The following is an 18340-nucleotide window of genomic DNA, read 5'->3' on the forward strand; positions in this document are numbered from 1 at the left end:
AACATCACCTTAAAATTTCACCCAGCAAAAGAAGGAAAAACAAATTGAAAAGCACTTACAGGGAGGTTGATAAGAGCGACCAACGCCCTTTTTTTTTCTTTGAGCAAAACCCTAATTATTCCCTTAGATCTTATGAGAAAGCAACTCGAAATAGAGATCGCGGCCAGAGGATGAAAATCGGCCGGAGCTTCAGCAATGTCACCGGAGAAGATGGAGATCTTCTCCTCTCTCTCTCTCTCTCTGTGTGTGTGTGTGTGTGTGTGTGAGAGAGAGAGAGAGAGAGAGAGAGAGAGAGAGAGAGAGAGAGAGAGAGAGAGAGAGAGAGAGAGAGAAAACTTCAGATTTGTAGGGCCTGTTTGGAGTTGCAGGGAGTCGGAGTCGGAAATGGCTCACCGGAGATGGGGTATTGGTTTGGTAGTGGAGGTTGAGAAATTAGTGGTGGTGGTGGAAATCGAATGGGTTTTGGGTAGAGGTGGGTTGTGAAGAAGGAGAGAATGGGTTTTTGAAAACGGGTTTCGGGGAGAACGGCTGAGATGGAGAAGAGGGTTTGGTCTTGGAAATGGGTTTTGGGTGGAAATCGAATGGGTTTTGGGTAGAGGTGGGTTGTGAAGAAGGAGATGATGATGAATGGGTGGGTTTGATGTGGCTGAGAGAGAGAGTTGAATGGAGGTGGATAATGGTCGGATTCCGGTGGTCTTTGCCGGAATCAATGGATGTTGGTCGGAGTGAAGAAGAAGGTGGCGGCCGTGGGTTTCTGAAATGGGTTTAGGGGAAATGGATGAGGTGGAGAAATGAGGAGGAAAAGGTGGTGGTGGATGATGAGGGCAAGGTGGAGGTGGTGGAAGATGGGTGGAGAAAAAGAGATGAGGGAGGTTTTGGTCGGTGATGAGAGCCGGATCCTTGCCGGATTCCGGTTAGGGTGGCCAAGGAAGATGGAGATGGGGGTTTGTGGAGTTCCCTCCTCTCTGTTTCTCTCTTTTTTTGTTTTCTCCCTCCCTCTGTTGCTCTCTCTTCTGTTCTCTCTGTGCGGGTGTGGTTGAGATTTGGAGGTGGTGGCGATAGCAAGAAGATGAAGGTGGCTGGCAATGGTGAGGATGGGTTGGCCGGAGGAGTGGCCCAAGCTCTCTCTGCCTCTCTATTTTTTTCTCCTTGCAGCTAATAAGGGTGAAAAGAAAAATTAGGGCTTCTCTCCCCTCTCTTTGCCATATATAGGTAGGTTTTGGGGGATGATATTGGCACACCAATATCTTATAAGCGCACTAAAACCCACGCTTGATGTGTGCACGAATTATGCTCCTTCCTTTTCCCAGGGACAACCCTCTTTTGGTTTATTTTCACTGGTTTTTCTCTACCCAGGGCACCCCCCGACTTGACTAAATTGACCCTCTTCTCCACTATTTTCCGAAATAAACCCCGTTACCCAGGTAAATTCTGTCGAATCTCGACGAAACTCCATGGGGCCCACTGACGGTCTCGAGTTATCCCAGATTTAACCTTGGAGCCTTAAGCTGCTAATTTATAGGTTATTATTATTTATTTATTTTTTCTTTTCTTTTCTCGAGGACTTATCCGGGTCCAGCTGCTCAGGGATTTTCCAATTTTTGTTTTGTTTTTAGGTCTTGGTCAAAATGGGGTGTCTACTGATGCCCCTCTTTGGCAGAGTGTGCTTGTCGCACGGAAGCCAAAGCCGAACAGACAACACATTTTGACTGGCCGAAGGCTTTAAACAAAAGGGATGCAAGGGGTTGACGAGACAGATTCTCATCAAGAATGAATGATAAGGTGAATTGACGAGACAGATTCTCATCAAGGAAACTGAGATGGACTCTCAAGGGATAGTGAGACAGACTCTCACAAATTGTAGAATGGAATGATTAGACAGCCTCTAATTAAGCCACTCAGCGATTTGGAGATTACAAAGTAGAATGATTAGACAATCATCATGATCATTCCCAAATTAGGATCTGAGAAGACAACATCTTGACAGAGCAACAAATTAGAATGATTAGACAATCATCATGATCACACCAAAATTAGGATCTGAGAAGACAGCATCTTGACATATCAACAAAGCGGAATGATTAGACAGTTATCATGATCAAACCTAAATTAGGATCTGAGAAGACAGCATCTTGACAGATCAACAAAGCGGAATGATTAGACAGTCATCATGATCAAACCTAAATTAGGATTTGAGAAGACAACATCTTGACCGATCGACAAAGCAGAATGATTAGACAGTTATCATGATCAAACCTAAATTAGGATCTGAGAAGACAGCATCTTGACAGACCAACAAAGCGGAATGATTAGACAGCATTATGATCATTCCTAAATTAGGATCTGAGAAGACAGCATCTTGACAGATCGACAAAGCGGATTGATTAGACAATCATCATGATCAAAACCACTCTAGGATCTGAGAAGACAGCATCTTGACAGACCAACAAAGCGGAATGATTAGACAGCATCATGATCATTCCTAAATTAGGATATGAGAAGACAACATCTTAACAGATCGACAAAGCGGAATGATTAGACAATCATCATGATCATTCTTAAATTAGGATCTGAGAAGACAGCATCTTGACAGATCAACAAAGCGGAATGATTAGACAGCATCATGATCATTCCTAAATTAGGATCTGAGAAGACAGCATCTTGACAGATCGACAAAGCGAAATGATTAGACAGTTATCATGATCAAACCAAAATTAGGATCTGAGAAGACAGCATCTTGACAGATCAACAAAGCGGAATGATTAGACAATTATCAGGATCATTCTTTATTTGAAAGTTTTTTTCTTTTTCTTTTCAACAGCTTTGAAAGAATTTTTTTGAAAGTTTTTCTTTTTCTTTTCAACAGCTTTGAAAGATTTGCTTTTTTGAAAGTTTTTCTTTTTCTTTTCAACAGCTTTGAAAGATTTGTTTTTTTTTCATTTTGGCTTTTTAGATTTGAAGCTCAGATCGACCAAGGACGGCCTCCTGGTGCTCTAGGCATAATACTTTTGAAGTTGATCAAGGTTTGAGATGCTACTTTTTTTTTATACCACAAATTGCAATGATAAGACAGTTGCTCATCACACAACCACTTAAGTTTGTGAGACAGTCTCTCACCAAGCACACACTACAATTGTGAGACAGTCTCTCACTAAACAAATCAATAACACGAAACTCAAGAAGGAACAGTTTTGATTCAAGAAACTGAGATTTTGATCGATTCTATTACAGGATTGATTGTCTCTTGCCGAGAACTTTAGGAGTGCGCGATCTCTATTGAGAACCAGACACTAGCAACTTGCTGAGGTTTTGAGTATTGACCATTTTTTCAGAGAGAACTGAATTCTGCTGGAGATTGAAGGTTGTGGGAGCAAATTCTAGATTCTGCTGGGAAAACTGATTTTCTTGGAGAATTGACTCTTCTGAAGAGTGGACTCAACTGAGGAGTTTAGAGGTTTGGCTTGAGATGTACTCGTACCCCTCTTATCTTAACTTGCTGGAGACATTATTACTGATTGCCTTTGTGTTCTTGACATCTTTTATGATGCAAGTCATAAAGATGCCCCAAGTATATTGTGTTTCCATGACAAGAGTTTTAAGGAGGCAGGACAATGATGGTTGAAGAAAAGATGCTTCGTTTCATGAAGGCTTGAGGTTGCACAGTTTTTTTTTTTGTATGGAGAGAGTAGGGCAATCACCATGATGGCTGAGTCTGAGAATCCCTTCTTTCGCATTGCTCACTTTTGGAGGCTTAAGGTCTTTGGCAGGTTTGAACAAGATGTCTCTCGCCCCTTCTGATACCTAAACCAGGATTTACTCTGAATTTTCTTCGCATTTTGGAGGACACACTCCATTCTTCCAGCACCAGACAGTTTGGACTTTGCAAGGAAAGAGAACACAAATATTAAGGAGGAACAGATTTCCAAGGACTCAATCAAAGAAGATTCTTATTGTTCGAAGGACTTGACTCACTTTCGACTCATTCTTGGATCTGATGTGTCATTTTTTTAAGGGTATGACTTAGCCACTCTTAGAGTATTTCGAAGACCGTGTCAAGAGGCACTACTCTCCCTTTTCAGTGTTTATGTCATGGTTATTATCCCTTTCGGATTGCTCGGTTTCAATGCCCCTAGTTTAGAGGAATGTTAAAGTAAGCTCGCTGGCACTACTTGGACTCCGAGATTTTACCCTGGTTGAAGACTGTTTCTCCATCTCAATTATTCGCTTTTTGTTGGAAGTCATTGCCATTGACCAGATTGCCTTTTCAGGTTTTCAATCTGACGGACAGTTTGCCATAACTTTTGCCTGGTTCGCCCTTTCGGGTTTTCAATCCAGCGGGCTTGATACCCTAATTTTTACCTAAGCCGACTTTTCAGTTGTCAACTTAGCGGGTGAATGACCCTAAATTTTGCCTAGACCGCCCTCTCGGGTCTTCAGACTCCATTATTTTTTTCTTCTTGACTTTGAACCTCTGCTTGTTCACCAGAAGGACTTTCTAGGCGGGCTTGGATTCAAAAGGGTTGGATATTTCTTTTGGATTTCAAAGTTTCGACCGAACCTTGATTGGCCAGGTTGCCTAAAGTACCTCAACAATGGAGGATCAGGTCCGCATAGTTCGCTGGGGTTTGGAACAGAATGATTTGGCTTTAAGCTCAAAAGTTGAAAGGGAATAATTTGATTTTTATTCCAAAGGTTGACCGAACCTGAATTGATCAGGTTGCCTACGTACCCTGTAGAAAGGGATCAGGTCAGACATAGTTCGGACTAAATGCCCCTGGTTTGTGGGTGTTTGAAAAGAATGTTTGATTTTGTTGAGGCTCGAAGGTGTTTGCAAAATGATTTTTTTTTTTTAAACTTGGGATTTTGGCATTTAAGGCTCAGGCGTCCAATGATGGCCTTCTGATGTTTTGGCATACAAGCTTCTTGAATGGCTAAGGTTCAATGGCTTTGAACTTTTTTTTCTCTTTCTCTTTTTTTTTTGAGGAGTCTGGCGGCATTTTCTGGCAAGATGAAGACTTCATCTGCACTGTGCAAGCTAGACTTATTGAATTCCCACTTTTTCTTTGGGATCTCGCACTGATAGTCGGGATTCTACGACTCTGGGTCTTCTCTGAATGCTGAAGATGATTTTGAAATTTTCAATCTATTTATCGACTCCGCTTCCTGCGATTCTGATGTTCTTGAGGAGTTGACGCGGGGCATGCTCCCTTCTCTGGATTCTATCTTTTTTTTTCTTTGTTCATTCTTCTTCTTTTTTTCACTTGAAATGCGGGAAAGCCCTTACTTTTTTACTACTTTGACTTGAAATTCCATCGGAACGTATAGCCCAAGTATTCTTTTTGGAGTTCATGTTCTATGCTCATGACTTTGTTCTCCGAAAGTCTTCTCTCAATTTTTCATTAACTTTACTTGATGTCTGGTATTCTTCGTTTGAAATTTTTGCTTTTTTCGACCTGATGTCTGAAGCTGAGGGTGACTTACGTTGAACAGTGCCAAAGCACGCTTCCAGTTTATCCTCATAGGACCAAGCAACACTACTTTGAACCCTCTAAATAGGTTTATCGATTCTCTGCGCTCTTCGGGAGATAAAATTTTACCAATCCTTATTTCTCGAGTTTCGGATTTCGATACCACTATCCACGGTATCGATTTCATCTCCAAGTGGCTTTGCTCGACACTCTTCCTCTCATTTGATCATCTTTCAAATCTCGAGGAGAATTTCATCGGCATCCTCGTCCGAGGAGGGTGTCTTAATTTGTTTATTAACATTAGATCCAAGAGTGAATATATACAAGAATATTGACGACACTGGAATCAAATGTTCATTGCATTGAATGTTTGAAGTACATACGATGATTTTTTACGCGCCACGCTAGGCTCTCCATCAAATTCAACAAAAGATTGGACATTGGCTCACAGTGAGAGAGACCAATAAACACAACATACTTAGAATTGATATTGACATTGTTAGACTTACCAACTTTGATAGGAGGGTTGGTATACACACTTCAAAACAAATTTCAAAGAGGAGACACTTCATCGAAGGCAACGGATTGGCGCTGAAAGTTCAAGGGCAACGTGCCTTCCTTAATGATGATAATGATTGGAGAGATCGACCCTGGAGTTAGAATCTCAGAAAGGGCAATCCTATAATGTCCTATCAACTTTGGCTCAAACTGATCCATTGGCATTGGTGGGATTTTCTCTGGCATGGTGATATCTCATGAATTTCAAGCTCTGACATCTTTCATTTTCCCTATGCAATCAATCTACTTCCTAGCCCCAGGGTGGTACAGGTAAAGGTGGTAAGATATATGAAGGGTTGAATGGGTGAAATGGTTCCCATGGTGGGTGTAGGAGGTGCAACACGGTTAGGTGCAGGGTTCTTGGAAGCATTTGAGTTCAAGAATAATGAGGGGATCCCTGTCTAGCAGGTCATGGATATCATCATCATCTCTCTCATTTCTGTCAAGATGAGATTTTCAGTATACTCAGCCATCTGGGCAATGTGAGAGGAAATAGGTACAACGGACTAGCTAGACCAAGCGAGTTCAGAGATGAAAGTTCTTTTGGGGTTGATGGTAGACGAGTGGCTAAGACTCCTGTCATGGACACCATAAACACTAGGCTCAATGAGAATTAATCGCATGACAATGTAATGTGCAGGTTGAAACAAAAGGCAGCCCAAAGACATCCTTCCCTTGGATAAAATCCGACAGCATAACAACTGTACATAAAGATGTGGTACGGTAAGTACATGGTTTGTCAACAAGCCTAAAAGGATGATGACCACACTCAAGGTATTTGGAGAAAATTCGGCAGCATAATGGCTATACTAGGAGATGTGGTAAGGTAAGCACATGGTTTGTCAACGAACCCAAAAGGATAATGATTACGCTCAAGGGTTCTAAAAAAATCGACAGCATGACAACTATACTAGGAGGGTCTCAACAGCTAAATGTAGACACTCCATTTTGACCTGACCCAAACTTCCTAAAAATTGAATAAATCCCGAAATTTGAGTCCTGAGACCAAATTCAAAGTCCTTCAGAATCAAGTTTCAAGTTTGCGAATCAATTCCGAAACCAATTCCCGAGATCGAATGAAAGTTCTAAAAATCGAGCTCCAATTGCGAAAGAGCCTGAAAAATTCGAAATTACCCACTTAGAAATTATTTCTCAAACTATGCTGAAAGCCCGAGTGATCTCCAAATCCCATTGATATTCTCCGTTCAACCGCCCCGACCTCCTCTTTCATCTGTGCAAAAATTAGAAAATTATCAAAATATGGGTGTGTCAATATCATCTCCCTGAAAAAATATCTAGGAGAAAATAATTCGCCCTTTCCCCTTCCTTGCTTAGACCACCTCCCCTGTAGCGCAGAAAATATGCTAAGGAGGGCTGTCCGAGGAAGAAAGGGGAGGCATATATATTTTTCCTTTTAGAAGAGGGGGGTGAAACAATCAAGTGGAGTTGCCCATTGATAGGAAGAAAAGGCAAGTAGAGCCTAATGGTAGGAGGATGTAAAATCACCTTGTCCTAGGGGCATTTTGATAAAATGAGTGTTACTTCCTTTGTAAGCAATAAACATGGGCTGTAGGATCTAAAAAGTGAAGTGTAGGGCTTGGATTAGATTAGAGCCTTCTAGATTTTAGGGTTTCTAAAAGGGCATTAGGGCTAGCAGAGGGAAAGAGATGGCTGAGATGAGAAGGCAGCAAATGGAGGGTGGAGATGGGATCAAGGAGGGCACCCTAGCTATTTAATCAAAAAAGCAAATCGTGGAGAGGGAGGGGGCTCGATCATTTTCTGCAAAGGAGAAAGAGAGAGAGAGGCAGAGAAAAAAAAGGGGAAAAAAGGGAGGACTTCCGGCCATCTTCCCCGACGATCCTCGTCGGAATCCGACAGGCCCCATCCGTTCCGACCAACTCCTCCCCACCCAGGTTTGTCCCCTTCTAATCCAAACCCTCTCCACCACCACCACTAACTATTCTTACCTCCAAAACCCTTCTCAGCCGCCACCTCCATCGCTGTAACTTTCCATCACCGGAGCTTCGACCACTGACCCTACCCTCTCCATCTCAGCCATCGCACCCATCATTCTCCTCCTCCACATCTAACCTCCATTTTCCCCACCTATCATTCTCATCTTCAAAAAAAAACCACCACCTCCATTGATTCCGGCGAGCTTGCCGGAATCCGACCACCCTCATCATCTCACCCTCATCCCTCTCAATACAACCTCACAACCATTAAATCCAAACTCCTTTGTATTAAACCCCATCTCTGCAAACCCACTTTCTTCATTTTCGTCCCCAAAACCCACCTCACTCTCAAACCCATTTTCTGCACTTCCAAACCCTTCCTACCATCATCTCCTCCGGCAAGCCGTCACCATCTCCGGCCCCCACTCTTGCCGGCCATTTGCTCCGGCCGTGCCAACTCCACTCACCCACCGACCATCTTCTTCTTCCCTAACCTCTTATCACCATCCCTTTCTACCACCATCCCAAACCCATCCTCTGTTTTATCCAAAAGCCCATTTCCATCTAATACCCCATCCCCATTAACGGCCACCGAACCCTTCATTTGCAATCCCCTTTTCACCATTCTCAACCTCATAATTCCAATCCGACCTTTCTTCAATTCCGGCAAACCTCCGCAGAATCCGCCATCATCTCCGATCAACAGAGCCGTGCTCCGACCATCCGACATCGCTTGTAAGAAGGGGTGGACGCAAGTCTTCTTCATCCGAGGGTTCTAGCGAAGGATTCCGAGATCCAAATCTCATCCATTGCTAATTGAGGAATTCAGGTAATAATTTTTTTCTTCCATTTAATTCGGGGTTAGTAGATGAATCATGTCAACGAGAGAGTACTGTGGGTTCTTTCATCTTGCTTTTTTTTTTTCCATTGCTAGGTGTTGAATCTGTTTTCCTTCATCTGGTCATTTGTTGTTTAATCATAGAGATTTAAGAAGTTAGATCCTGCACTTGATCCACGTTCTTAAATCTCAATTGTAAGTAATGGCAGAGATCTCCTTCTCTAATCCTTGTTTTTACTGATATCAGTCCAACCATGTCTAATGGCTGCACAAGCTCTGCATGCTTTTATACCTCAATTAGTTTCTTGAGAGTCTTTTGAGGTATCGTAGTTAAACCCGGTAATAAGCTGTGACAGTTTTGTAAACTAGGAGATGAGGCTAGTTTTTGTGTAGCTATTAGCAGGGTTGTGTTCATATCAGTAGCCATTCAAAAGGAAAAGGCATGATTAAATTGATCTTACCATTGTTAAAGCATAATAGTGTCTAAGAATCTTCTTCATGTCTTGATAATTGTCTCACTATAATTTGTTAAATCGCCTAGACCCAATTCATATCTCCATGCGTATGTGGTTCATGAAGAGGTTTGGGTCATTTCATAGTTCGGTTTTATGGTTATCTTGGTGTGTCTGATCCTTGAAAAAGAGCACAAGTCTTCACTTTTAGATTCTGTTTTATGTGAATTCTTATAGCTTTAACTTTCTAATGTGGGGTCCTAGAAGGACGAGAGCAAGGAGTTTTGAATTCGGCAGTGATCTCTTAGCTTGAACATTCGAGAGCCTGATCTTTCACTCTTATAAGAAGTTTTTACCCTCGACTTGTTTTGCTTCTACTGGTCACACTAGAAAGACTAGAGAGAGGGGTTGTCACATGTCATTTTCACAGTAGCAGTAGGTACAAGATTAACTTTCCCTCTTATCCCGGCCAAATTGGTTTCAACAAGCAGATAGGCATGACCAATCTTCATCTTTGGCCCAGTTGACTCCACTTCATATTGAACAAGTCAATCCAAATGATAAATTCCTCACCATTTATTCTTCGATTCTCTTTCCAACTCTGCCTCAATGTTTAGGATCTTCATAGGGTTCTTGTGTTCATCATATTCACGGTCTCTTGGGATTTTCAGGACCACCTTAGCTTTCTCTTTCCTTCCCTTTCGAGGCTTCTCTTAGTCTTAGGATTTTCCTTAGATCTCAGGGTTCCTATATCATCCATTAATTTCAGAAGTTTTCTGTCGGGTCCAAGTGGCGATGACGGAATGATTCCTGAGCCAACCCTTTGCCCTTCACATCCTCTTTCCCTTCTTGGGATTCTTACAGGGTATAGGGGTTTTCCCTTCTTTCTGAGGTCATCATTTCTTATAGGATTCAGGGGTTCCACCTTGTCTTCTTCTTGGGACTACTCTCTTCACATTCCTTGGGATACTCTTTGCATTTCGGGATCCCATCGATTTTGGGAACACTTTGTCACTCTTCTCCGGGTCAAGGCGACGACGGACGGAAACCTCCTGAGCCAAAACCCCTTTCAATCAAAGGGATAAATGAAAGCACATAAAAATCAAATAGTAAAAAATCCAAAAACAACAAAAATCTAAAAAACATAAAAAACAACAAAACTTCTCCTTTCGAACTACGTTGGCTTGATCCCTTTTCACAGGGTACGTAGGTAGCTTGGGTCCACCCAAGTCCAGTCAAACCCTTTAATAAACATTTTTCAAACATTTTCAAGCATTTCAAAACAAAAACAAAAATGGGCAAGGATGATGATCATCAGGTCACTCGGAGTCCCCTTTTCATTCCATTTTCGATTTCGATCATGGTTTTTCGATTTTCATCGGTTTTCCGACGTTTTATCGAGTTTTGGGACGGGCGATGACGTAGCATGGTCTCTTCACAGGGATTGTCCTCGCTGAGCCCAACGATAGGTCATGACGATCGCGAGACTTGTCCGATCTTCAGCAGATTAGGATCGCTGGGCTTGATTCCTTTTGAATCGCCCCCTGAGCCTATCGTGTTTTCTTTTTCCAGGCAGTTTTTGGTTCTCGCATACCAATGATTTTCTGATTCTTTTCTTTTCTTGCATCTTTTTAGCTTGTCGTGTGCTTGCCTCAGATTTCTCATACGTCGCTTCTAGTTTGTTTGCTTCTCAAGCATGTGATTGATTGTTATTTTCTTAACCTTATCTCTCGCATAGGTTCGCATGTTAGTATGATTACTTTACTGCTTTGGTTGCTTAGCTATAGCGTTTATTCATTTTTCTTATCTTGATTATCTGTCTAGCTATAGATCTTTACCGCTTTTCTTATCTCATTATATCTATCATTGCCTGTTTAGTTATAGCTCTGCATGTGGTTGTTTACTGCTTTATTAGATGCGATGAGTTAGGATTTGGATGTTCATTTTCTTTGCCCATCCCCGGGTTATCCATGCTTAGATAGACGTTTTCTCGGGGATGATTGTTCCCATTTCACATGATTTTTGCCCAAGAGTCTTCAAAGTTAATTAAAAATGGCATAAGAGACCAAGTGCTTGTACTTGGGCGAATTGGGGGTGCTCTTCAGATCTTCCTCATTCGTCACCAGGCACGGACCTTTGCATCTCTGGTTATCCGTTGCAACAGAGTATTTCATGGGGTTCCAGGGCCAGCTCCCCTGGATGGCGACTCTGAGTTATTTTAGGTGCGTCTTGGTTTCGAGGCTCCTGTCTCCGGATCAAGAGGTATCTCGTACATATACATTCGCCACCCATGCTGTGAGTAGCATCATCATTTCGAGAGTTCCTTGGTAGAGCTCTCCTTCTCATTGTGGAGGTCTCAGAGGATTGACTAGGGGATCTCGCGTCCCTCGCTCACCGTCCTCTCGGGATCGGGGTCCACACTAAACATGAAGAGTATGCCGTCATGGTCAAGATAAAGCAGGGCTCTCAGCAAGAACACACACTCCGGTAATGATAATGGCAATATAGACTCATAATCGACATGCGGAGTACATCTGATCAGGATCAATCAAATGATCAAGCTCATGAGAGATAAATCATGGCTAAAAGAGCCAAGCATCTGATGATAATCCATAGAATGGATAGAGAGGAATAATTGATTAGATTATGAAGGAAAACTTAACTAGGCAGTAAACCCTAATCTAATAATAAATATATACATATATATACATCCTAACCAGGGGCACCAACCCTAGTTTAATCTAGCGGAGCCAAGGAAGCCTTGACTCATGACAGACTGATGAGTGTACTAGGACCGCGCTGTAGCCACGCAAGGTGAGCTACCCTAGTCTACAAATGGGACAAGGCTCCTAACTTTAGGCTTCACATGTGTAAGCAACACATGTTCGTCCCTATGTGAATGCAATATACTTATATAAACACGTGTACTTCCTAGTTGAATTTCACTAAGTCAGTAAGTATATACATAATATATAAAATAAAGTAGGGCTCCAGACTCAATCTATCGGGTACTATGCTTATGAACCATACTTAATATGTATAACTCAAGTGCACCGAGTGTTATACATAGTATGCTTCATTGCTCATCGGCTGCTGTAAACACAAGTGCACCGAGTGTTTACGGCTGCAGCGCTGGCGCATAGCTTGGAAATAGATTCAACAGCACCATCAAGGTGTAATAACATCCCAGTCGGGCACGCAATGAATCTATCCCGTGGAGCCAATAATGAAAAACAATGAAAGAAATAAAGAACGAAGAATATGGCAACATATGATGTGCAGCGTGTGAATCCCTCGTTTATTTACGCACCTACTTGGTGCCCCTGGATTTCTAACGATAAAGTTCCCATTTAACTTGGTTTTGACCCAAATTTCATCAAAATTAATTAAAATGTCATTTTTACAGAGTTAGGCAATGTTTCAAAATTTCCCCAGCAGAGTCGCCATCCTGTGGACCCCGATCCTAGAGAGGCCGGGGGGACGTGCCCCCAGACGAGTCTCAGGATCATCCACGTGAAGGAGAGCCCCACCAAGGAACTCTCGAAATAGTGCCCCTCACAGCATGAGTGGCGATGCAAAGTGAGATACCTCCCGATTCGGGGACTAGCCCAGATTCGAGGCCTACCTTAAACCAAGAAAGAGTCACCATCCAAGGAAGTAGGCCCTGGATCCCATGATGTGCTCTGTCGCAACAGATAACCAGAGATACAAAAGATCCGTGCCTGATGACGAATGAGGAAGGGGTTAGGCGCCCCCGATTTGCCCAAGTGCAAGCACCTGGTCTCTTATGCCATTTATTATTAACTTTGAAGAGTTTCGGGCAAAAATCATGTGAAATGGGAACAATCATCCCCGAGAAAACGTCTATCTAAGCATGCATGACCCGGGGATGGGCAAAGAAAGTGAACATCCAAATCCTAACTCATCGCATCTAATCCTAACTCATCACATCTAAGAAAGCAATAAACAATCGCATGCATAGCTACAGCTAAGCAGATAATGACAGATATAATGAGATGAGGAAAGCAAATATCTAAGTTTAGACAGATAATCAAGCTAAGACGAATGGATAAACGCTATAGCTAAGCAATCAAAGCAGTAAAGTAAACACACTAGCATGCGAGCCTATGCAAGAGATAAGACTAAGAAAATGGCAATCGATCGCACGCTAGAAGAACAAACAAACTAGAATGCACGAGAAATCTAAGATAAGCACACAGCAAGCTAAAAGGTGTAAGAAAAGAAAGAAATCGGAAAATCAACGGCATGTGAGAACCAAAAATGCCAGGGGAAAAAAGATGGAACACACGATAGGCTCAGAGGGCGATTCAAAAGGAATCAAGCCCAGCGATCCTAATCTGCTGAAGATCGGACAAGTCTCGCGATCGTCATGACCTATCATTGGGCTCAGCGAGGACAATTCCTATAAAGGGGCCACGCTACGTCATCGCCCGTCCAAAAACCCGATAAAACGTCAGAAAACCGATGGAAACCGAAAAATCACGATGAAAACCGAAAATGGAATGAAAAGAGGGCTCCGAGTGACCTGGCAATCACCATCCTTGCCCATTTTTGCTTTTGTTTTGAAATGTTTGAAAATATTTATTAAAAAGGTTTGACTGAACTTGGGTGGACCCAAGCTACCTACGTACCCTGCGGAGAGAGATCAAGCCAACGTAGTTCGAACGAAAAGGTGAAAAATATTTATAAAATGGTGTAAAAAAAAGGTGATGACTGGACTCAGGATGCCAGCTGCAGGCCTGAGCTGCCTACGTACCCCTCAGCTAGGGATCAAGCCATCCGTAGTTCGGACTAGAATTTCCTAATTACTCCTAATGACTCTTGATTTTTGAGATTTTTGGTTTTTAGATGTTTTTGAAGTGCTTTTGAATTTTTGACACAAGAGGACATAATCCTATCATCATAAGGGTAGGATAGACTCCTGATATCCCGCAAAGGATGGACAACATCCTATGCTTTGCAGGGGAATTGGACAGAATCACGACTCTGCAAGGGTTGGACAGCATCCTATACCTTGCGAGAGCGGATAAAAATCACATGAGTTGATGAGAGGATGGACAGAATCCTAACCCCTATGAAGATAGGACTGACTCCTATGCTGAAGATTGACTCATATACGATAGGACAGACTCCTATGCTCTATAGAGGTTGGACAGACTCCTTAACTCTATGAGGGTAGGACAGGCTCCTAAACCCTAGGATGGTAGGACGGACTCCTAAACTCTCTATGATAGACTCTAAAGAGGAAGAAATCCCTTAACCTGCGAAAATTTTAAGGCAGGAAGGGAAAGGGGTTGGCTCAAGAAGCGTTCCGTCATAGCCTTAAACCCGAGAGATGCTTCTAATTATATCGAAAAGATCAAGCGATGAAGACAATAAGAAGCCTCAACGAAAAACCTATAATCACTCAGGGAAACCCAGAAACAAAATTTTGATACATGATCCAATAGGGGGAAAAGGAGAACCAGGGATGAACTCTAAGCAATCTAACCATAAACCACATTTCTTGGTCCTTCTGAGGTTTTCTACAGAATAAGCTGCCCACGATGATGTCAACAGGAAGAAATGAAGGTGAAATAAGCTTGATCAAATTCCTGCATTTGCCCATTTCTCTACAACTCACCTTGAATGAGTACTAAGTATACACATGCCCGGCCATGTGAACGTCATCAAATCTGAAAAACTGGGGTGATCAGCATGATTACCCATTATCTATTAAACGACCTCCATGACTATGATGAAATAACCAAGCCCAAATTATAGCAAGTTTCAGATGGAAAGAAATTACTCTGATAGGACTATTGCAAGAAGGAATACTCCTATCCACACCACAAATCAACCATCCAGATTCGGTTTCACATGGAGAAATCTAATGCTCTTCTTTGGTCCATAAATTTTGAGCAAAATTAATACCGAATGAGGATTAGAAGAACATGACATGAACTCAGGATAAGACATATGCCGCCTAACTGATGGTTATCAATTTTACAATACAATCTTTGAATTAAAGATGACCCCCCAATGAACTCAGTATGCAGATGATGGTCAGCATTAGTGCCTCTTACATTCATAAATCTAATTTCATCAAATAGATCAACAAATGCCTCCATAACTTGTTAGTTGAAACCGATATTAGAAATTCCCTTGGAATTAATTCACGGCATTTAGAAATTCAGGCAAACCTCCACAAACAAGCTATCCTACCAGCAACATATAGAGAAAAACCCATTTTCTAACAAGGATTTTAATTATTTTTAGAGCATGGTGCAAAACTCTTTAAATAAGAAATTTATCTATTTTCGACATCTCATAGATTAGCAATCTCTCTATATGTAAGAAAATAAATCTCTGAGGATACTAAGCATTCCAACCATTAAAGCGAAGCCAATTTCGGCTTTTAAGAAATCAGATGGGATCAAATGACCAGTTCAGTTCCAAAATAAAATAAAATAAAGCAAACAAACATCTCCCCTTAAAATTTCACCCAGCAAAAGAAGGAAAAACAAATTGAAAAGCACTTACAGGGAGGTTGATAAGAGCGACCAACGCCCTTTTTTTTTTCTTTGAGCAAAACCCTAATTATTCCCTTAGATCTGATGAGAAAGCAACTCGAAATAGAGATTGCGGCCAGAGGATGAAAATCGGCCGGAGCTTCAGCAATGTCACCGGAGAAGATGGAGATCTTCTCCTCTCTCTCTCTCTCTCTCTCTCTGTGTGTGTGTGTGTGTGTGTGTGTGAGAGAGAGAGAGAGAGAGAGAGAGAGAGAGAGAGAAAACTTCAGATTTGTAGGGCCTGTTTGGAGTTGCAGGGAGTGGGAGTCGGAAATGGCCCACCGGAGATGGGGTATTGGTTTGGTAGTGGAGGTTGAGAAATTAGTGGTGGTGGTGGAAATCGAATGGGTTTTGGGTAGAAATCGAATGGGTTCTGGGTAGAGGTGGGTTGTGAAGAAGGAGAGAATGGGTTTTTGAAAACGGGTTTCGGGGAGAACGGCTGAGATGGAGAAGAGGGTTTGGTCTTGGAAATGGGTTTTGGGTGGAAATCGAATGGGTTTTGGGTAGAGGTGGGTTGTGAAAAAGGAGATGATGATGAATGGGTGGGTTTGATGTGGCTGAGAGAGAGAGAGTTGAATGGAGGTGGATAATGGTCGGAGTCCGGTGGTCTTTGCCGGAATCAATGGATGTTGGTCGGAGTGAAGGAGAAGGTGGCGGCCGTGGGTTTCTGAAATTGGTTTAGGGGAAATGGATGAGGTGGAGAAATGAGGAGGAAAAGGTGGTGGTGGATGACGAGGGCAAGGTGGAGGTGGTGGAAGATGGGTGGAGAAAAAGAGATGAGGGAGGTTTTGGTCGGTGATGAGAGCTGGATCCTTGCCGGATTCCGGTTAGGGTGGCCAAGGAAGATGGAGATGGGGGTTTGTGGAGTTCCCTCCTCTCTATTTCTCTCTTTTTCTGTTTTCTCCCTCCCTCTGTTGCTCTCTCTTCTGTTCTCTCTGTGCGGGTGTGGTTGAGATTTGGAGGTGGTGGCGATAGGAAGAAGATGAAGGTGGCTGGCAATGGTAAGGATGGGTTGGCCGGAGGAGTGGCCCAAGCTCTCTCTCCCTCTCTATTTTTTTCTCCTTGCAGCTAACAAGGGTGAAAAGAAAACTGATTTTCTTGGAGAATTGACTCTTCTGAAGAGTGGACTCAACTGAGGAGTTTAGAGGTTTGGCTTGAGATGTGCTCGTACCCCTCTTATCTTAACTTGCTGGAGACATTATTACTGATTGCCTTTGTGTTCTTGACATCTTTTATGACGCAAGTCATAAAGATGCCCCAAGTATATTGTGTTTCCATGACAAGAGTTTTAAGGAGGCAGGACAATGATGGTTGAAGAAAAGATGCTTCGTTTCATGAAGGCTTGAGGTTGCACAGTTTTTTTTTTGTATGGAGAGAGTAGGGCAATCACCATGATGGCTGAGTCTGAGAATCCCTTCTTTCGCATTGCTCACTTTTGGAGGCTTAAGGTCTTTGGCAGGTTTGAACAAGATGTCTCTCGCCCCTTCTGATACATAAACCAGGATTTACTCTGAATTTTCTTTGCATTTTGGAGGACACACTCCATTCTTCCAGCACCAGACAGTTTGGACTTTGCAAGGAAAGAGAACACAAATATTAAGGAGGAACAGATTTCCAAGGACTCAATCAAAGAAGATTCTTATTGTTCGAAGGACTTGACTCACTTTCGACTCATTCTTGGATCTGATGTGTCATTTTTTTAAGGGTATGGCTTAGCCACTCTTAGAGTATTTCGAAGACTGTGTCAAGAGGCACTACTCTCCCTTTTCAGTGTTTATGTCATGGTTATTATCCCTTTCGGATTGCTCGGTTTCAATGCCCCTAGTTTAGAGGAATGTTAAAGTAAGCTCGTTGGCACTACTTGGACTCTGAGATTTTACCCTGGTTGAAGACTGTTTCTCCATCTCAATGATTCGCTTTTTGTTGGAAGTCATTGCCATTGACCAGATTGCTTTTTCCGGTTTTCAATCTGACGGACCGTTTGCCCTAACTTTTGCCTGGTTCGCCTTTCAGGTTTTCAATCCAGCGGGCTTGATACCCTAATTTTTTCCTAAGCCGACTTTTCAGTTGTCAACTTAGCGGGTGAATGACCCTAAATTTTGCCTAGACCGCCCTCTCGGGTTTTCATCCTAGCGGGTCTTCAGACTCCATTATTTTTTCTTCATGACTTTGAACCTCTGCTTGTTCACCAGAAGGACTTTCTAGGCGGGCTTGGATTCAAAAGGGTTGGATATTTCTTTTGGATTTCAAAGTTTCGACTGAACCTTGATTGGCCAGGTTGCCTAAAGTACCCCAACAATGGAGGATCAGGTCCGCGTAGTTCGCTGGGGTTTGGAACAGAATGATTTGGCTTTAAGCTCAAAAGTTGAAAGGGAATAATTTGATTTTTATTCCAAAGGTTGACCGAACCTGAATTGATCAGGTTGCCTACGTACCCTGTAGAAAGGGATCAGGTCAGACGTAGTTCGGACTAAATGCCCCTGGTTTGTGGGTGTTT

The sequence above is a fragment of the Tasmannia lanceolata genome, unplaced genomic scaffold (genome assembly GCF_043159265.1).
Source record: "Tasmannia lanceolata isolate RefF3 unplaced genomic scaffold, GAP_Taslan_0.1 ptg000023l, whole genome shotgun sequence".
NCBI classification, from domain to species: domain Eukaryota; kingdom Viridiplantae; phylum Streptophyta; class Magnoliopsida; order Canellales; family Winteraceae; genus Tasmannia; species Tasmannia lanceolata.